The sequence below is a fragment of the Agelaius phoeniceus genome, chromosome 20, assembly GCF_051311805.1.
Source record: "Agelaius phoeniceus isolate bAgePho1 chromosome 20, bAgePho1.hap1, whole genome shotgun sequence".
NCBI lineage: Eukaryota > Metazoa > Chordata > Aves > Passeriformes > Icteridae > Agelaius > Agelaius phoeniceus.
In genome coordinates this window covers 263,977-280,656 of record NC_135284.1, presented here as the reverse complement: position 1 = coordinate 280,656, position 16,680 = coordinate 263,977, and the positions used below count along the sequence as shown (strand labels likewise).

The window sequence follows — 16,680 nt, the reverse complement described above, 5'->3', positions numbered from 1 at the left end:
TTATACAAACATAATTTGCATAAATATTATAATTAAAATTTTGCCTATGGCATAATAAAGAAGGGAAAATAGTATTAAATGATCAAGGCATTTGAATGTTTGAAATATCACTGTGTGATGTTTCATGCTATCCATTAAATAAGTAATTTATTGCAAAATCTATCAAAGCAAAAGGAAATTAAGTCAGATAAGGCTGGTTTTTTTACTTTGCATGGGTTTTTTTCTGAGGATATCATTCCTTTCAGAGCACATTTGATTTTTCCAAGGTACTAACTCAGAGTAATTATAATATTGGGTCTGCTGCAGAGCTGTGACTCTCCAGATGCTGTAACTGCAGCATGGGCCCCAATGCACAGCTTATAGCAGCAGGGACAGGACTTGCCTTTCCTGGATGGGTGTCCTGCTCTGTGCCACCTCCTGCCACCTGGAACAGCAGCACAGAACCTGGCGCAGCCTCGGGTGTCACATGTGGCAGCAGGGACACAGGCTGGCTGCTGAGGCAGTGTCCTGTCCCAGGATGACCCAGCCAGGCTGTTGTGAGCAGCCTGCACACGCCTGGGGAGCGTCTGCCAGGTGCCACACCCTCCTCTCCAGGTGTCTCCACACTGGAGCACTGTTTATTCAGCTGCCTGGGAAAGGCTCGCCTGCCCTGCCACAGCCTGACAAGTTTCATACAAACAACACATTACCACACTGCTGAGCCCTGCTGGCTCTGGAACACGGGCACGGGCTGCTGCCACCTCAGTCACTGTTTTCTTCTGCACACGTGGACTCCCACAGCCCCTGGCCACCTGCTGCTGTCCTCTCTGTGCCCCTCCTGCCCTTGGCAAGGGCTGCCACAGCACCACTTTTGCCCTGGCACAGCACGCGCGGGCTGCCAGGAAAGGTTAACGAGGGAGGCAGGCACGGGAGGGATGGCAGCACCAGCAGCTCCTGGGCACACACAGGAAGCATTAAACATGGTTCTCAGCACCAAACCAAGCTGGTGGATAGCAGCAGCTGACTGACTGCATCCCTGGCTGCACTGCCCCTCTGCTCCTAGGACGTGTCGGACGCCGGTGCTGGACCTCAGACCCAGCTCAGCCCAGTGTGTCCCCAGCCACCTCAGCTCCTGCCAGGGCCAGGGACCTCACAGCATGAGCACCCATCCGGAGAGCAGATCAGGCTGGTTATTTATCCTGTCTGTTGGCTCAGCCTGGTGGAGACTGAAGGATGAAAGGGCACGTAGGAAATGAGCTTTGAACTGCACAGGGGAACAGCCTTCCTTATCAGCCACCACTGCTTCGTCCCTGCCACTGCAAAGATCTGTTTAAGCAAACCGCAAAGAAAAATAGGATAGTAAAGGAAAGAAAACTTACAAACAGTTTACTGAAGCGTTGAAACTAAACTGCTGCAAGGTACGTTGACCCTCTGATATAAATCCTCTGCCTTGTCCACCTCCAGGCCTGCAAACAAGGCAGCCTCGCCCCTAATGTCACTTCTACTGCTGAAAATTTGTGACATCAATAAAATCCTGGTTTGTCAGTACAAATGGAATTTTAAATTGAATTCTTATCAAATTAGCCTTTCATCAAGGTCATGCAATATTGTGTGAATAACCTTTTGTGAGGCTGTGTACATGGGTACTGCTGGAGGTGAGAACAAGACAAATTCTAATGAGATTACCCAGCTGGAGCACTCAATAACAGGCAGTGGAGGAGATGGGGTGACATTAGGTTTAGCGATAATTTAAGTAAATGGCTACACCAATGCTTGAAGCACAATGCTTCACCTCCCCATCTCGACTGAACCCACACTTGCAGTACCTCTCTCACAGTCTCAGTAGCCCCCGAGCAGTCACAGCTCTGACATGTCAGGGCCAAACAGAATTTCCTGGAGGAACCAGAATGAATTGTATATGCATCCCCTCTGCTGGCTCTGCGGTGCAATAAAACTTCCCTTCCTTTCAGGGGAATGGTGTTTTGCAACAGCAGCTGGAGGGATTTTCCATCAGCCTTCCACACCATGACCAAATCTGGGGGAAAAACCTGTTTTTCAGCATGAGGAGCTCAGTGCTCCGGGAGCTGGGTAGGAGCTGAGGGAGTCTGAGGTGTGCACACACACTGTGAAGCAAGGACACAGCCTTGCTCCCTCATTCTGGGCCTGGCTGCCAGCAGAGCCCAGATCTGTGTTAGACGCTGCCTGTGGCATCACCCATCCAGGGGGGTGGAGCAGGCAGCCAGGAAGGGGCAACACTGCCCTGGCCCCCAGCCCCTGCTGTGCCAGCCCTGGGAACTGCAGGACCCAGCTGAGGAAGCTGTTCCCACCATGATGGAATAATCCTAATTAATAAATACGAGCTGCTGGTGCTATCCTTTTAGATAACATCTTCTTGAAATGAAATATGTAGATCAAATTGCACAATCAAGAAATAAACTATCCAGCTGCTAAAACCTCCCTCCCAAATAACAAAATCGCTGCATATTTGACAACTCCAAAAAATATTTCAGCAAACATAATAGAGAAGTTAATGATAATTAGGCTGGTATTTTATGCCATAACACTCTTGAATGCCTACAAAAATACAATATTTTCAGCAAAAGATAATTGAAAAGATTATTTGTCTTATCTAAAATAAGTTTTCCAAGCCTCAGCACATCTGTTACGAGAATTCCTGCAGATACATAGTGCAACTCTGTTGGCTCAACGGACTGCTCATTACTTTGAGAAAGAGGTGGAAAAAGACACAGAGAGTTCTGCTTGTGACAAGTCCCTTTGACAGCAAACAGACACAATCACTTTTTATGGCACCCATGGCAAAGGGGAAGTGACTGAATGACCGGGAAAGCACAGCCGGCCGGGGCAGAGGAGGGGCGTCCTCACACAGGGGAGGGGACGTGAACCCCCGGCATTTCCCTGCACGATTCGCTCTTTGTTGCTAAGTTCCGTGTTTATCCAGCCCCACACAGATCCCTCCAGCACCCAGCACAGGGGTCCTTTGCAGCTGCAGCTTCGGTGCTCGCTCTCGGTGAGGACTCAAGCTGAGAATTTGGTTGTAGTTCGTGTTCTTGCTGTCAGGATCTGCAGGCTCAACCTTTCAAGTACGAACAGGGTCATTGAAAGCCACTTTCTGTCTTTGGGGGGGCTGGGGGGGGAAATCCAGGCTCAGCTGCAGCAACACGATACAAGGGAGCCTGCCATACCAATGGGCCATGAATGCAGCCAAGGCATCAGTTCTGACAACATTCTGATATTTCAAAACTGATAATTTCAAACCTGAGGGGCCACAAATTCCTTGTCTTTATCCATCCCTGCTTGTCCCCCTCCCCAGACACTCTAGCTCCAGGCAGACTGAGAAAGACCTTTTGCTTTCAAGAAGGTCTGTACAGTGCTCTGGTGTTTGTAACTCCAGCTGACAAGGGAGGGGGAAATGTCTTCATGCCTTGCTTTGGGGTCCCTCGGTGCTCTGTCTCAGGTGGATGTGTTCTACTACTCCAGCCACCTTGGCTGCACTCACCTCCCATGCTTCTGTGGCCACAAGAAAGTCTTCCCAGTGATCCCTGGGTGCTTTTGTGACACAGGATTTTTATAAGTCTCAGCATTTCTGAAAACACTTGCTCCTGTTCAGCCAGTAGTTATGGCTGACTGAGGAGAATCTGGAAAACCAAAGTTTTACATGGGCCCTGGAAGGGTCACTCTTCAGTGCTGCTGTGCCCCAGCCCTGGAACACGCAGAGCTGTCAGTACCTGTGTTACAGGCTGAGCACAGAGCAGGAGAGGAGCAAAGGGGCCAGGGCTCAACTCTTCCCATGCCACTGAAGAGCATCTCATTATTCTGGGGCAGAAGCCCAAGCTGGTCCTCAGCAGCCTCTCCCCAGAAGCTTCTCTGCTGGTACTAACTGGACTCCTGGCATGGACCAGGTTTATCCATGGGCTGCAGGGCCCATCCTCCACATTCAAAATTCAGAATCCACTAAGCACAACGCTTGTGAAAAGTGTCAAATGCAATAATATATTCCTGTGTTTAACTTCAGGCTACCCTCTCACCAACCACACTGAAAAGTGTTAAAATTGGACAAGATTTCCCAGGAGTAAAAGAAATTCATGTTCATATGCTTATAAAGGCTGACAGGTGAACAAACTCTTCTACAGGGCAATTGCAGATGCTCTAAGTGACATTTTAAATTCTTAAGAATTTTCCGTTTGCAAATAGAAGTTGCCTTGCAAAATGACAAGCAAACCAAGCAGACTTCCCAGAAACTGGTCCTTCCTGCTGCCTTTTAGTGGTTTTATATTCCGTAAGAGAGAAAAATGATCAGTGGTCCCTCAGAAATGGACTTTTGCATCTATCTTTTTTAATCTTTTATAGAAGAAGAATAATAGGCCAGATACAGCACTAATTTCTTCTGTAAACTACTCTGGGAACATATTTTACTCAGAGCCCTTAGCACAGAAAGCAGATTAACTGGGAAAGCTAATGGTATAGTTCAGTATGAATATTTACACAAATGTTTAGCTAAATCCTTTATTAATAGGTCAAATTTTCTCTGAATTTTTCCCCTTTTGTTATGAGCTTTTTAATGGGTTGATACCTTTCCAGGCTTTAAAAACTCCTCAGGGGAGGAGGAGACAGCCTCACAAGCAACCCCAACTCTTGTTGCTGTGCTGTTTTCATCCCAGTGGCTCTCACAAAGCAGAATTATACCTAAATTCCTGTGCCCCTCCATGGGACGTGATTGCTCAGAGAGTGCAGAGCAGCCAAGGGGGCTCCCACAGCAGAAGCCCCGTGGCTGTGTCACTGTCCCTGCACCCTCTGGCCCCATACCCACAGCATGGTGGGGCAGCAGGCACCAGGAGCCTCTTCCCAGAGCAATCAGTCTTGTTCAGCAGGGCAAACATTCTGTCTCTTCCTCCTTCCTTCTGTTTCTCATTTTACCATACATAATTCTAAGGTTAATAATGATCATTAAGCACAGTAAAGATCAATACCTTCCAAAAATCTCTGAAAAATGTTTTAATTCAAGGAACTGGAGGTTGCTGTTGGATCCTCTTACAGTTTTACAGCCTTGAATTTATTGGAGATGGTTTCAAGTCAAACCAGACACACTGACAGCTGAGAGTGAAGGTCTGGGCAAACTCAATACATCAACTCTATCATCCAGTGGATTCACCAGTCTGCTCAGAAGCAGGATAAGAAGTGTGGCTTGCACTTGTCAATTTTCCATTCTGTCTATCCAGTAAAAAGAAAAAAAACCCAAAGGTTATGAGAAATCATCACCTCGGGTCACTTAGGAATTTCCCATTTAGCACAGCTGTGATGAGCATCTCAGACTCTCCTGGTACCACAATTCATCCAGCCCAGCCTGCCAGTCCTGCCTGTGCCCAAACAAATCCTGTGAACACAAGGAGCTGCCAGAGGCAGGGGACACCTGGGCCATCCCCCAGCAGCCCTGCAGCACCCACCCACCCACCTCTGGGGGTTTGTATGGGGTTTTGCAGGGATTTCTTCCTTCAAAAATTTTGTCTTGAAGAACGGGAGCAAGGTGAAGGGTGCATCTTGGACAGAGGTCTGGTAGAAGGCATCTGTATCTGCATGGGTAGCAATGCCTAACTACTGCCAGCTCAAAGCCAAGGAAGAGCTGGGATTGTTCTTCCCCTCTCCTGCTACTCAACCTGTCCCCCGTCAGTAGAATGTGCTTTTTTGCCATGGACCTGAAACAGAGCTGATTTACCCCAGCAACTGATCCTACCCTGTAAATGTTCAAAAATCTGTCTCATGGTTCTCCAGTCATGCAGATAATTTTGTTCTTAATTAAACAAATGCCACAATGACAGCTGGGAATTAGCAGCTGTAGTTTGACCAAGGAGGTATAATACCTCCTTTAATTAAAAGAAGAACTCTCAAAAATTCCCTAATGAAATCTCCACTCTGATAAGATGGAGCAGCTACAAACCCAGAAAGCAAGACATAACAGGGAAGCACAGGAATTCAGTCAATGCAATTTTCTTGCAGGAAAATACTTCAACTTTCAAGAAAAGAAGCCATGGAAGTTGCAAGAAGTCAGCTTTCCAATTGATTTTCAGCTTGACTTTGTAGGGCATCATTCCCAAGTAATGACTAGGAAAATGTACAGCATCCCAATTACATTCAGGAGCACCAGACACCGGAGGTATCGAACTTAACTGTGACAGCTCAGAGTGTGTTAAACAATATCTTTTATTTCCTAAGGAGGTAGGCATCTACAGCAGACGATACGAGGCAGCCAGAGATTTAAATCTGTTTTTTTTTAATATTGGCTCTTTTGCCAGCCTCAGAGCTACTCAACGTATTTACATATTCTGACACACCAGACTTGCTCTCTTGATAGATAAAATATGCAAGTCTATTTAAAGATAGAGAATCTCTCTCTGCATATTTTCCTAAATAACATCAGATACATAAGAGACTCCCACTGGTGTAAAATTTTCTCTTACTCATTAGACTCTTAACATTGTCCCCTGGACCCAGTCCTTAAAACACTCCCCACACTGGGCAAGGCACCGAGGGCTCTGTGTCACCCCTCCTAGAAAAGCTCTCCATGGCCATGGTGCAGGGACAAAGCTGGAGCATCACGTAGCTGCCAAAGCTGTGACTATTGGCCAATGGTCCAGAAAAACAAGGGGGGCAGAAACCATTGGGAGCTTATGCAGAGTGGCCAAAGACACCAGTTACTGCAGAGCTGAGGCTGCTGCCATCTGAAACAGGATTTTTCTCAATTTTTTGCAGTCTTAGGAAATTATCATTTGCCTCCAGGTAATCATTTCACAACAAATTTGGAAGAGGATATGTACTATCTTTGATGTCTTGTGGACTCTGGGGTTTGCCATTGGGAGTAAATACACGAGAGCAGAAACTGGGTCAGGTCACTAAGGATAAGTAAAAACAAGACAAATGTACAAGGACAAATCCAGAAAACTAGTGGGCACTAAACTAAGTAGAAATCCAGGGTCCATCGTCCATGACCAAGAGAAAGCCTGGGTGGTGTGGGAAGGGGTAAGTGCTCTGTCCAAAAAAGGGACAGCAGAGATGGGATCCCATATGCCTCCAGGCAACCCAGGCTTGCTGAGCTTCTCCCTGCCCCACCAAGATGCTTGTCTGAGGCCACCCCTGAGCTGTGCTGGCAGTGGCATTCCCACAGAGATGCCAGGAACAGAGGCATTAGCCTGGCCATGGCCAGCTCTGGGGCTGACCAAAGCAGTGCCAGGAGGGAGGAACTGATGGATTTTATTGGAATAATTGTTTTGCAGAAAACACTCACTGCTGAAAATCATCTGTAAAAGATGATACTCAGCTGACACAAACTGATTCAGAGCTACAAACTTTGATGGAGCACCAAAAATCATTGCAAAAGTAGCTCCCTGCCCCATTGGGGTGGCAGATAACTCCACGTGACAAACCAGGGAGTGACTGTCAATAACATATTGACTTTATAGGTGCTTCCAAGAACAGGGACTACACAAGTTTCCAAAAGCAGGTACATATGGTCCCCTGCATATAAGTACATACTAGCAATACCCAGGTTGTGCCTGGAAGAACCACTCTGTGTTGTAAAACCCATTCCTGGCTATGCAGAAGGCATTCTCATGCACAGACACCCTCGGTGCCCATCCTGCCTCAGGTGTGCACAGTGACTTCCCACACCAGCCAGCTCCCTGAATCCAAGCTGTAAGCATCACACATGTTCCTGTCCTCTTTAAAAAGCATTTGGAGACCTGGGGTAGCAAAGTGCTGTTTGGTATTTGAACTGCCTTTAATCATCAAAGCACACACTTAAGAACAGAGCAGTAGGATTAGGGCACGGGCCAAACCAGAACTCCCCAGGGCTCAGCATCCTGGCTTTGGCACAGAATCCTCCATCCTTTTGTATCCCCACCAAAGGAAAGGGGAGGAAAAAAAGAAACTGCTTGCAAGGCTGCTATGCTACAGCAAGGTCAGCCTTCCCCTGCTATGATGAGAGGCTCCAGCTGTGACCCCAGCACCACCGTGTTACTCAAAGCAGAACAGTCCCATTTCTCAGGAATGTTTTTTCCTAAAGCAAACCATTCTGCTATTAGCCTTTTCCAACAAATACCAAAGTTTGCACAGCAACAGCAACCAGCAGGGTAGAGCACTGGTCTGCCCTTGACTGACTGGGGTTTGCTGGCAAATATTCACTCAGATGAGGACTCCCAGGGGTGCCTAGGATTCTGTGAGCACAAGGACATGGGCTCCCTGAAAGCCCATTGGGAACAACCAGTTTTCTCCAGAATTCCCTAGCTGGGCACACATAGCTACTCTCTGGGGAGAGTGGGGTTGGTCCCTATCCCAGCACTGGGGGACAGTGCCAAATGCACTGCAGAGTGCTCCCAGAATTGGTATCACTGTCCAGCTGGAATTCGATAAATCAGCTTCTGTCCAAATCCCATCTTCCTTTTCTCTTTCTTTTGTTTGTTTTATGTTTCTCCTGTTTGTTGCTTCAGAATAACCTACTTTTCCCATCGGAGGAGCTGCTGATGTGCTCACCTCTCAGTGTTATTTCCCTCCTTCCCTCCCGTCAGAGCTGACTGAACCTGGGCCCAGGGGCTCAGCTTTTATCTTGTTTACTCATGCTGTGGTTGGCACAATGGGGCTGTGAGGTCTGGGGAGAATCTGCCCATTTTACTGGGCAAAAAGGTACTGATGTGAATAACTCGAGTTCCTCAGAGAAGCCAGAGCTGCCAGCACCGTGCCCCCAGCCCTGGCTCTCTGTCCCCATGTCCCAGCAGGGCACAGCACTAGCGAGGCACCAGGAGGGCAGCTCTGCCTGTGCAGGGACAGAACTCCATCCCTGCTGCCCCTGGAGCCTGGCACAGGGCACCTGCAGCTGATGCACGGAGCTGCTGCCACATTCCCTCCTGGCTGGCTCCAGCTGGGGCAGAGGAAAGAGTCTTTCCTCCTAAAGCAGGCAGCAGCAGCAGGGCACAGACACCAGCAGGGTCTGCTTGGTGGTGCTGGAGCCCAGAACTTGGTGGGCAGGGATGCTGATGCGAGGGCAGGAACCAGCCTCCAGGCCCTGGGGCAGCTCTGCAGGGATGGAGCAGCTTTACCACCACATTCATTACCCTTTGTGTTCCTGCAGTTTGCAGTGGCACACACAAAATCACAGTGATGTATTATTTATGAGAAATAAATATTAATCAATATCAGTAAATACATATGCACACAAAGAGAGAATGGCAGTAGATGATGGCCACGGAGTGATGGTGAACATCCTTGCCCACAGGGACTCAGCAAACAGCATAAATATATAAACCAGATATACAAATATACTCCCTCCCTCTCTGGGGCTCAAATACCAGGTGTAAACACTCAGCTTTAATATCAGATACACAATAATGGTTTTTAAAAACTGCAGTAGAATAAAGCCTTGTGATTCAGGGGCCGTGCAGGTAAGTGGGGTTTTAGACTGCCCATCACCCAACAGGGAGGGGGCTGAGGGGATGCTGCTGAACAGAGACCAGCAAACTGCCCCTGCAGCAGGACAGTCCATCAGCTGGGTCTCACTGTCCAGGGCATGGCACACGGCTTCCCTGGCACAGCAGATTAACCAAGGGAAGGGGGAGAGCCAAGCAAGCTGAGAATCCTTAGAAAAGCTGGAAGTCAAAGAGGAATGAGGGCTCACAGCCGCAGCGGGAGCTGTCAGTAATCGGTATGTGCCACCACATGTTTTAATAATTTCAGATTTCTCACATGTCTCTAGGGAGCCTCAGAGGGGTTTTCATGCTCTTCCCTCAGTTTTCAAACTTAAGGCGTTTCTCATCAATAAAAGATTTGGTTTACACACTGTTGCAACTGTATAATGAAAACCAGGTGTACCTATGTAATATTTCTCTTTAATTACTATTTGTGGCATGAAAAAGAAGAATTAATCACTGTACACTGTTAGAACAGGATGAACCACCTACTAATCACAAATTTGATTTTCATTCAGGTGATGCTGCACAACATTCTATTAGTCCAAGTAAATATCAACACTAGGCTTAATTATTCATTTGGTCCTTCTCCCTGCATGAAACATCTACCTGATGGGAACAGATACACATAAGTTAAAGAGTTACAGCTCTTTCCTCTCACACACCTGCTCCAGAGACATAAAACACTTTCTCTCCACACCCTTAGAATGAAAGAGATGTCCTTGCTTCCCCTTCCAGCTATTTTCTCTAGCATCAAATTTGTTTTTATGACTTATGGGTGAAAAGTGTGAATTCAAGGAAAATGTAGTCTTCCATCATTTATTCATAGTATCCTTCAAAGCCAACCCACTCAAGAATCCACAATCATTTCTTTATTTTGACTGTGGGCACACATGAAGGAATGTTTCAGTTAGGTGTTAGCCCTGCTACAGTACTTCCTGATGGTCAATTTTTAATTCCTGGCAGGGGTCTGATGTCCAAATCTTACTGAAAAACAAGAAATTCACAGAAATGCCTATCCACAAAGGAGTTGTGTTAGCACTTACTGAATGCCATTTTGTGATGAGATGCGCAGAAGACTCCAGCACTCCTAAATTATGCATGGCTGTGCATTCAGCAGATCCTTTGCTTTATTTGCAAGTCTCACTTGCCAGAGCACTCCAGGGAAGGAGGAGAGGCTCCTGTCAGAATGAATACAGTCAACCAGAGAAAGAGAATTTCACCAATTAACTGATCGGGTTTCTTTATTCTGGTTTTTCCTCTCTGCCTCTCCCCAGCCCGGTTCCTGCAGCCCTCCAGGACAGCAGGGCAGGGAGCAGCGGCTCCGCTCGCAGCCCGGATGGGAACGCGGCCACCCAGGGCTGTGCCTGTCCCTTCCCCGGGCTGGCAGGGACCGAGGGCTGTGCCTGTGCCTTCCCCGGGCTGGCAGGGACCGAGGGCTGTCCCTGTCCCCTCCCCGGGCTGGCAGGGCCCGAGGGCTGTGCCCGTCCCTTCCCCGGGCTGGCAGGGACCGAGGGCTGTGCCTGTCCCTTCCCCGGGCTGGCAGGGACCGAGCGCTGTCCCTGTCCCTGTCCCTTCCCCGGGCTGGCAGGGACCGAGGGCTGTGCCTGTGCCTGTCCCCTCCGGGCTGGCAGGGACCGAGGGCTGTGCCTGTCCCTTCCGGGCTGGCAGGGACCGAGGGCTGTGCCTGTGCCTGTCCCCTCCCCGGGCTGGCAGGGACCGAGGGCTGTGCCTGTCCCCTCCCCGGGCTGGCAGGGACCGAGGGCTGTGCCTGTGCCCTCCCCGGGCTGGCAGGGACCGAGGGCTGTGCCTGTGCCCTCCCCGGGCTGGCAGGGACCGAGGGCTGTCCCTGTCCCTTCCCCGGGCTGGCAGGGACCGAGCGCTGTCCCTGTCCCCTCCCCGGGCTGGCAGGGACCGAGGGCTGTGCCTGTGCCTGTCCCTTCCCCGGGCTGGCAGGGACCGAGGGCTGTGCCTGTCCCTTCCCCGGGCTGGCAGGGACCGAGGGCTGTGCCTGTCCCTTCCCCGGGCTGGCAGGGACCGAGGGCTGTGCCTGTCCCTGTCCCTTCCCCGGGCTGGCAGGGACCGAGGGCTGTGCCTGTCCCTGTCCCCTCCCCGGGCTGGCAGGGACCGAGGGCTGTCCCTGTGCCTGTTCCCTCCCCGGGCTGGCAGGGACCGAGGGCTGTGTCTGTGCCCTCCCCGGGCTGGCAGGGACCGAGGGCTGTGCCTGTCCCTGTCCCCTCCCCGGGCTGGCAGGGACCGAGGGCTGTGCCTGTCCCCTCCCCGGGCTGGCAGGGACCGAGGGCTGTGCCTGTCCCTGTCCCCTCCGGGCTGGCAGGGACCGAGGGCTGTGCCTGTCCCCTCCCCGGGCTGGCAGGGACCGAGGGCTGTGCCTGTCCCTGTCCCCTCCGGGCTGGCAGGGACCGAGGGCTGTCCCTGTCCCCTCCCCGGGCTGGCAGGGACCGAGGGCTGTCCCTGTCCCCTCCGGGCTGGCAGGGACCGAGGGCTGTCCCTGTCCCCTCCCCGGGCTGGCAGGGGCAGCAATTCACCAGCCCTGAATTCCTTCCCCAGAGTTATTCTCCTGCTTTTTAGCCAAGTCTTCCACTTGGACCTGTCCATCCCAGCCCACGGGGCAGGCAGCCCAGAGATGGAGCCAGTCTGGATCCACTGCAGCTGTGGCTCATCACAGCTGACTGAAATGAATGCCCGTGTCCCTGCAGCCTCCTCAGCTCGGTACCCACGGCAGCTCTCACCAGATAAGATGCTTGTACAGGACACGTTACAGCATGTCCTGGCAGCCCTGCCAGCCCCGTACTGGCAATCAGGAGACTGAGCTGAAAACAATTAAAAATGGAATGGCACAGCTCTCTTACCTGGGAATTAACCCAGAAAGGAGATTAGAATAAGGCTGTGGGAAAAAGCATGAGGTAGTTTACAGCTACAGTGTTCTCCATCTGAGCCAAGCACGCAAAGAATGATAATCCTCAGCCATGTTTCTCCTGCTGTCATAAACACTGTTTTCTTTGGTGGACTTGGGGGTTTTAGTTTTGCTTTTTCTTGTTTTTCTTTTAAAACCAAGCACACACATGGTCTGCACTGCATGGGAGCAGCAAGTCCACAACATCCATCCTACCTACCCTCCACACTCCTCCATGCCTAAGGTGGAAACAAGTGACCCAACTTCAGACTCAGGAGCTGCTCCTGCACTACACAGCTGTGTGGACGTAGATGGAAGAAGGGAAAACCACTGGATATTTCTTTGCCATTGCTGCTTTCCTTTGCCTCAATTCCTAATACAGATTTTATATATGAGGAACTCTAAGAAATACCAATAGAGCAGGGGAAACACCAGCACTCACGTTGATGATCTGAATCATAGTATAGATTAATTGTGGCTCTCTAGTCCTGGGAGCCACAACCATGAATTCATAATCATCACAGACAACTGCTGAACACAACAGCTGCTCAGGCTCCCCATTACATGTATTTATAGTGGTGGCAATCCAGAAAACAGACACTGCTTTACGGAGAGAGTTAAAAAGTGATGCCATTTGCAACACACACACGCACATTAAACAACCATAAAGCTCCCCCCTGCACTGCACAGCATTGTAATAGATGTTGGCATTATGTCAGGAAAAGCAGTTTCCTGGATTCAGCCACATTAATGTTCACCCTAATGAACTCTCTGGAGGAGCTGTCATAAATGACAGAATATCATAAAAGAGCTTTGCCGCCAATAGAGGCCAGGGAGAGCACAGACCCTGATTACATGCACGAGATGAACTTGGAGCTGTGATGTTCTTGAGGCAAGGCAGTGATATTTCTGCTTTATCAGTTATTCATTGGGCTAAGTTTGCTGCTTTTATCTCCGCAGGTGCATTTGAAGTAGGATTCATGGAAAAGAACTTAAAAGATTTCCTACAAAGTTATTAAAGATAATAACTGAAATAATTATTTTGCCTGATAAAGCCAATGACTAAAATTATTCAGGCTTTTAAAAATCAGATAATAAACTAAGTTTCTTCCTACTGGTAATCAGCTCATTTCATTCCAATGACTGTCTTAAAAAAATTCAGCTTTGTTAATGCCAATCTTGTCAGAGGTTATTCAGTGGGGAGTAGGTGCTTTGTTTGTTTTTTATTATTTTGGCTTTGGTATGTTTTGTTTAGGGTTTTTAAAATTGTATAGATACTAGGGAAGAGGAAAGGAGGTGAGACCACATGGAATAGTTCTTTCTGCTCAGCTGCTACGTTTAACCCACACTGAGAAGTTCAGTCACCTGAAAGCATTTACCCTAAAATACTCACAGGCCTTGGAGCTGGGACCATTTCTGGGCAAACAGTCTGTACAGCCTGTCCTACCCGGCAAGGAGAAGCTCCTCTCCACCAGCACATTTTTCAATGTAGAGCACAACAACCATGTCTTGGACACCCACAATCCAACCAGAGCTGACTGCCACCCTCTCTGCAGTGACTTCCAACCAACAGAGAACTTAATTCAGCAAGCAGCCAACAAGTGCAATAACCCACTGACACTCACAGACTATTGTCTGCTTCACTTTGGGAATTCAGGTACATGCCTTCCCATCTACAGTGCATGTCATCTGAGGATAGCAGCATTTCTCCAATGATTGCACCTCGAACAGACCTTTTCCTTTCTGTTTGGTTTCATTCCCTTTTCACTGCCTCATTTGGGCTCTTTCACTATTTCCTGCCTCCTTCCCTCTTCATGCTACAGGTGATCAGAAATGGAGTACACAGGATTTCATGTCACACGGTCACAGCAAAAATAATGGAACAACTCTGGAATTAGATCAAACCAGCCCCATCATTTCTTTTGGCAAAGAGTGATTTTATACAAATTGCAACTGCAGCCTCATTTCCAGAGAAACAGATACTCAAGGTTTGGATACAAACTCCAGCCCCCATGCCACAACCCTCTCCTCCCTTGGAGCAGGATGGAGCCCACACAGCCAGCTACAGGCAAGAGCAGCCTGACACAGGAATAACTTCTCCATCCTTTCTGAGGCCAGCAAGGGGCAAGACACCAAACGTGCTGAGCTTCACAGCCCCCAAGCCAATAACAGCCCTCTGCACCCAACACCTGCTGGGATAAATTAAATCAATCCTCTGCACAGCATGGTGCCAGCAAGGCAGGCAAAGCCAGCTGCAATTCCCACTTTTCTTCCTGGGCTCCGCCTTTCAGGAGAGCAAACATTGCTGCATTTTTGCAGCCCGTCCCCTTTGCTTTTTTCTCTAACCCCTACAAAGTGGGACCAATAGGAACTAATAGAGCCTCCTGCAAGATTAAAGCAATTTAGCAAATCAAAGGTGTCCTCATTTAATAATCTCTGGATCTCTATCACCCTGACAGCATGTCTTCATCAAGCCATTACAGTCTGAAAAGAAGTGGGAACATGAGATAGGGATGCCTGTCACAGTCACTGGTGAGCTGGCTCCACAACTTACCTGTCAGCTGCAATCAGGCATCCACAGATTGCTGCTCTGCTACAGACCTGAAAAAAAAAAAATCAAAAAATCAATCACCGTCATCCTGATGTGATAAAATCCTCAGTGCTCCAGACATGCCAGGTAATTGATCACTTCCTCATAACATACATCACTTCCTTGCTCTTCATCAGAAATAAACCCATCAAAAATTGAAATACAGAATGCAGCCCTGCCTCTATGGAGCAATCCCAATCCCTTTGCCCCAAGTCCCTTAACACTAACTGTTACAAAGCTGCCCACCCCAAAGAGTCAAGTGTGCTTCAGTCATAAAAAAAATAAACTGGGGTAATAATATAGTCATTAAAGTATGACTTCTGCCAGGGTTAAGAGCAAGAAAGCTCTGGAGTTTAGAGCTGAGTCTTTTGGGAGTCCTCAGAAGAGCTTTAGGATGATGATGGCCCCCCCTTCACCAGCCAGATTCCAGTTACCCAAATCTCTTGGGCAGTCTCAGCCTGCTACAGAACTTCAGGGCAGATGGGGACAACGTAAGAGGGGGAGTCACCTCCCTGCATTTATGCACCCACTGATCCCTCCCCTCTGGGAGTGTCTCCCTGAGCCACTGACTGACAGCTGGGCAGGATGACTGAGCCTGGGTGAGGGTTTGGGCTTGGCCCTGAGAGGCTTCTCACATTTCTGTGGTACCGAGGGAATTCAGGCACCAGCACAAGCACTTGGCTCCTGCTGGGGCTGAGGGTGGGTAGGAAGGGACCCCAGGAGGGTGGCCAGGCAATAAGGCTCAGCTCCACGGCAGGATACAGGTTACATCCCAAATCCATCTGTGCACGTGTGCTGCACTGCAGGTTAATTAATGCCCTGTTTTGGTGCTTGCACTTGAAGAGCAGGGCTGGGTGTGGGTTCTCTAGTTTTGCACAGGAACCTCCATTTCTTTGGACTTCATGAACAGCAAAAATACAAATGTAGGCAAAGAAATTAAATGTTGTCTTGCTTGCCCTGAGGCTTATTCCTGGAAAACAAGCCAGTTCCTTTAAAAATGGTCCCAAATCCCTGTAGTTCCAGCTTCTTCTCACTGCTTGAACAAATACCATGCTCCCAGCGTACCCTCCCATCTGTTAAATTCTTGCAAAAATGTTGGGTCTCTTTTTATTTACCATCGTAATTAATTGCCCTGAAGCTTACCTTTCCCTTCTTACCTTTTGCTTGTTTATCAGCTCATTTTTGCAACATTTGCTAATTATTGCAGACATTTCATTTAAGGAGGATTTGCTCCTTTCCTGCCAATCTCTTCTTTCCATTTGACCCTGCAGCAACTTTGCCCATCAAAGTAAACATCAGCTGCCTGGTTTGCATATGGAAGAATAAGGACAGTAAGTGGAAAACAAATGGGCATTGCTGCAATGTGTGGTGTTTATGGCTGCAAGCTCCCCACCTCTCCCTGGTGAAGGGAGGGGTATTCAGTTAGAGGAGAGCAAACAGAGCACTCCCTCCTCCATCCCCTACCCCAGTGGCTTGGCTGGGGACACAATTGCATAAAGCAGCAGAGGTGGAAGCTGAGCACTGTTTATGTAAAGCAGCAGATGGTGACATTACATAATCTGAAATGTTATATATGCGTGTGTATATATATATAAAATAAATTTCACTGAGGCAATAGGACATTGCATTGCAGGGACAATGTGTATGGCTGGTTGTGTGGTGGGTTTGTAAACCATCTGACAAGTTGAACATGTTTTTGGCTGCTATGTCTCAAGAGCAAAAAATTT

At 48.8% G+C, this 16,680-nt stretch overlaps 1 long non-coding RNA gene across 7 annotated transcripts in view; it reads right to left on the bottom strand.

Annotated features, from left to right (window-relative positions):
• The window catches only part of LOC129129306 (uncharacterized), a 45,054-nt gene extending 29,617 nt beyond the window's left edge, over window positions 1-15,437 (bottom strand). For all 7 annotated transcript variants that reach the window (XR_013184837.1, XR_013184839.1, XR_013184835.1 and 4 more), the window contains exons 1-2: window positions 15,388-15,437; window positions 14,918-14,964 (exon numbers count right to left, since the gene is read on the bottom strand). This is a non-coding gene — a long non-coding RNA (uncharacterized LOC129129306). The remainder of the gene's footprint in view (window positions 1-14,917; window positions 14,965-15,387) is intronic.
• Window positions 15,438-16,680: the final 1,243 nt, after the last annotated feature.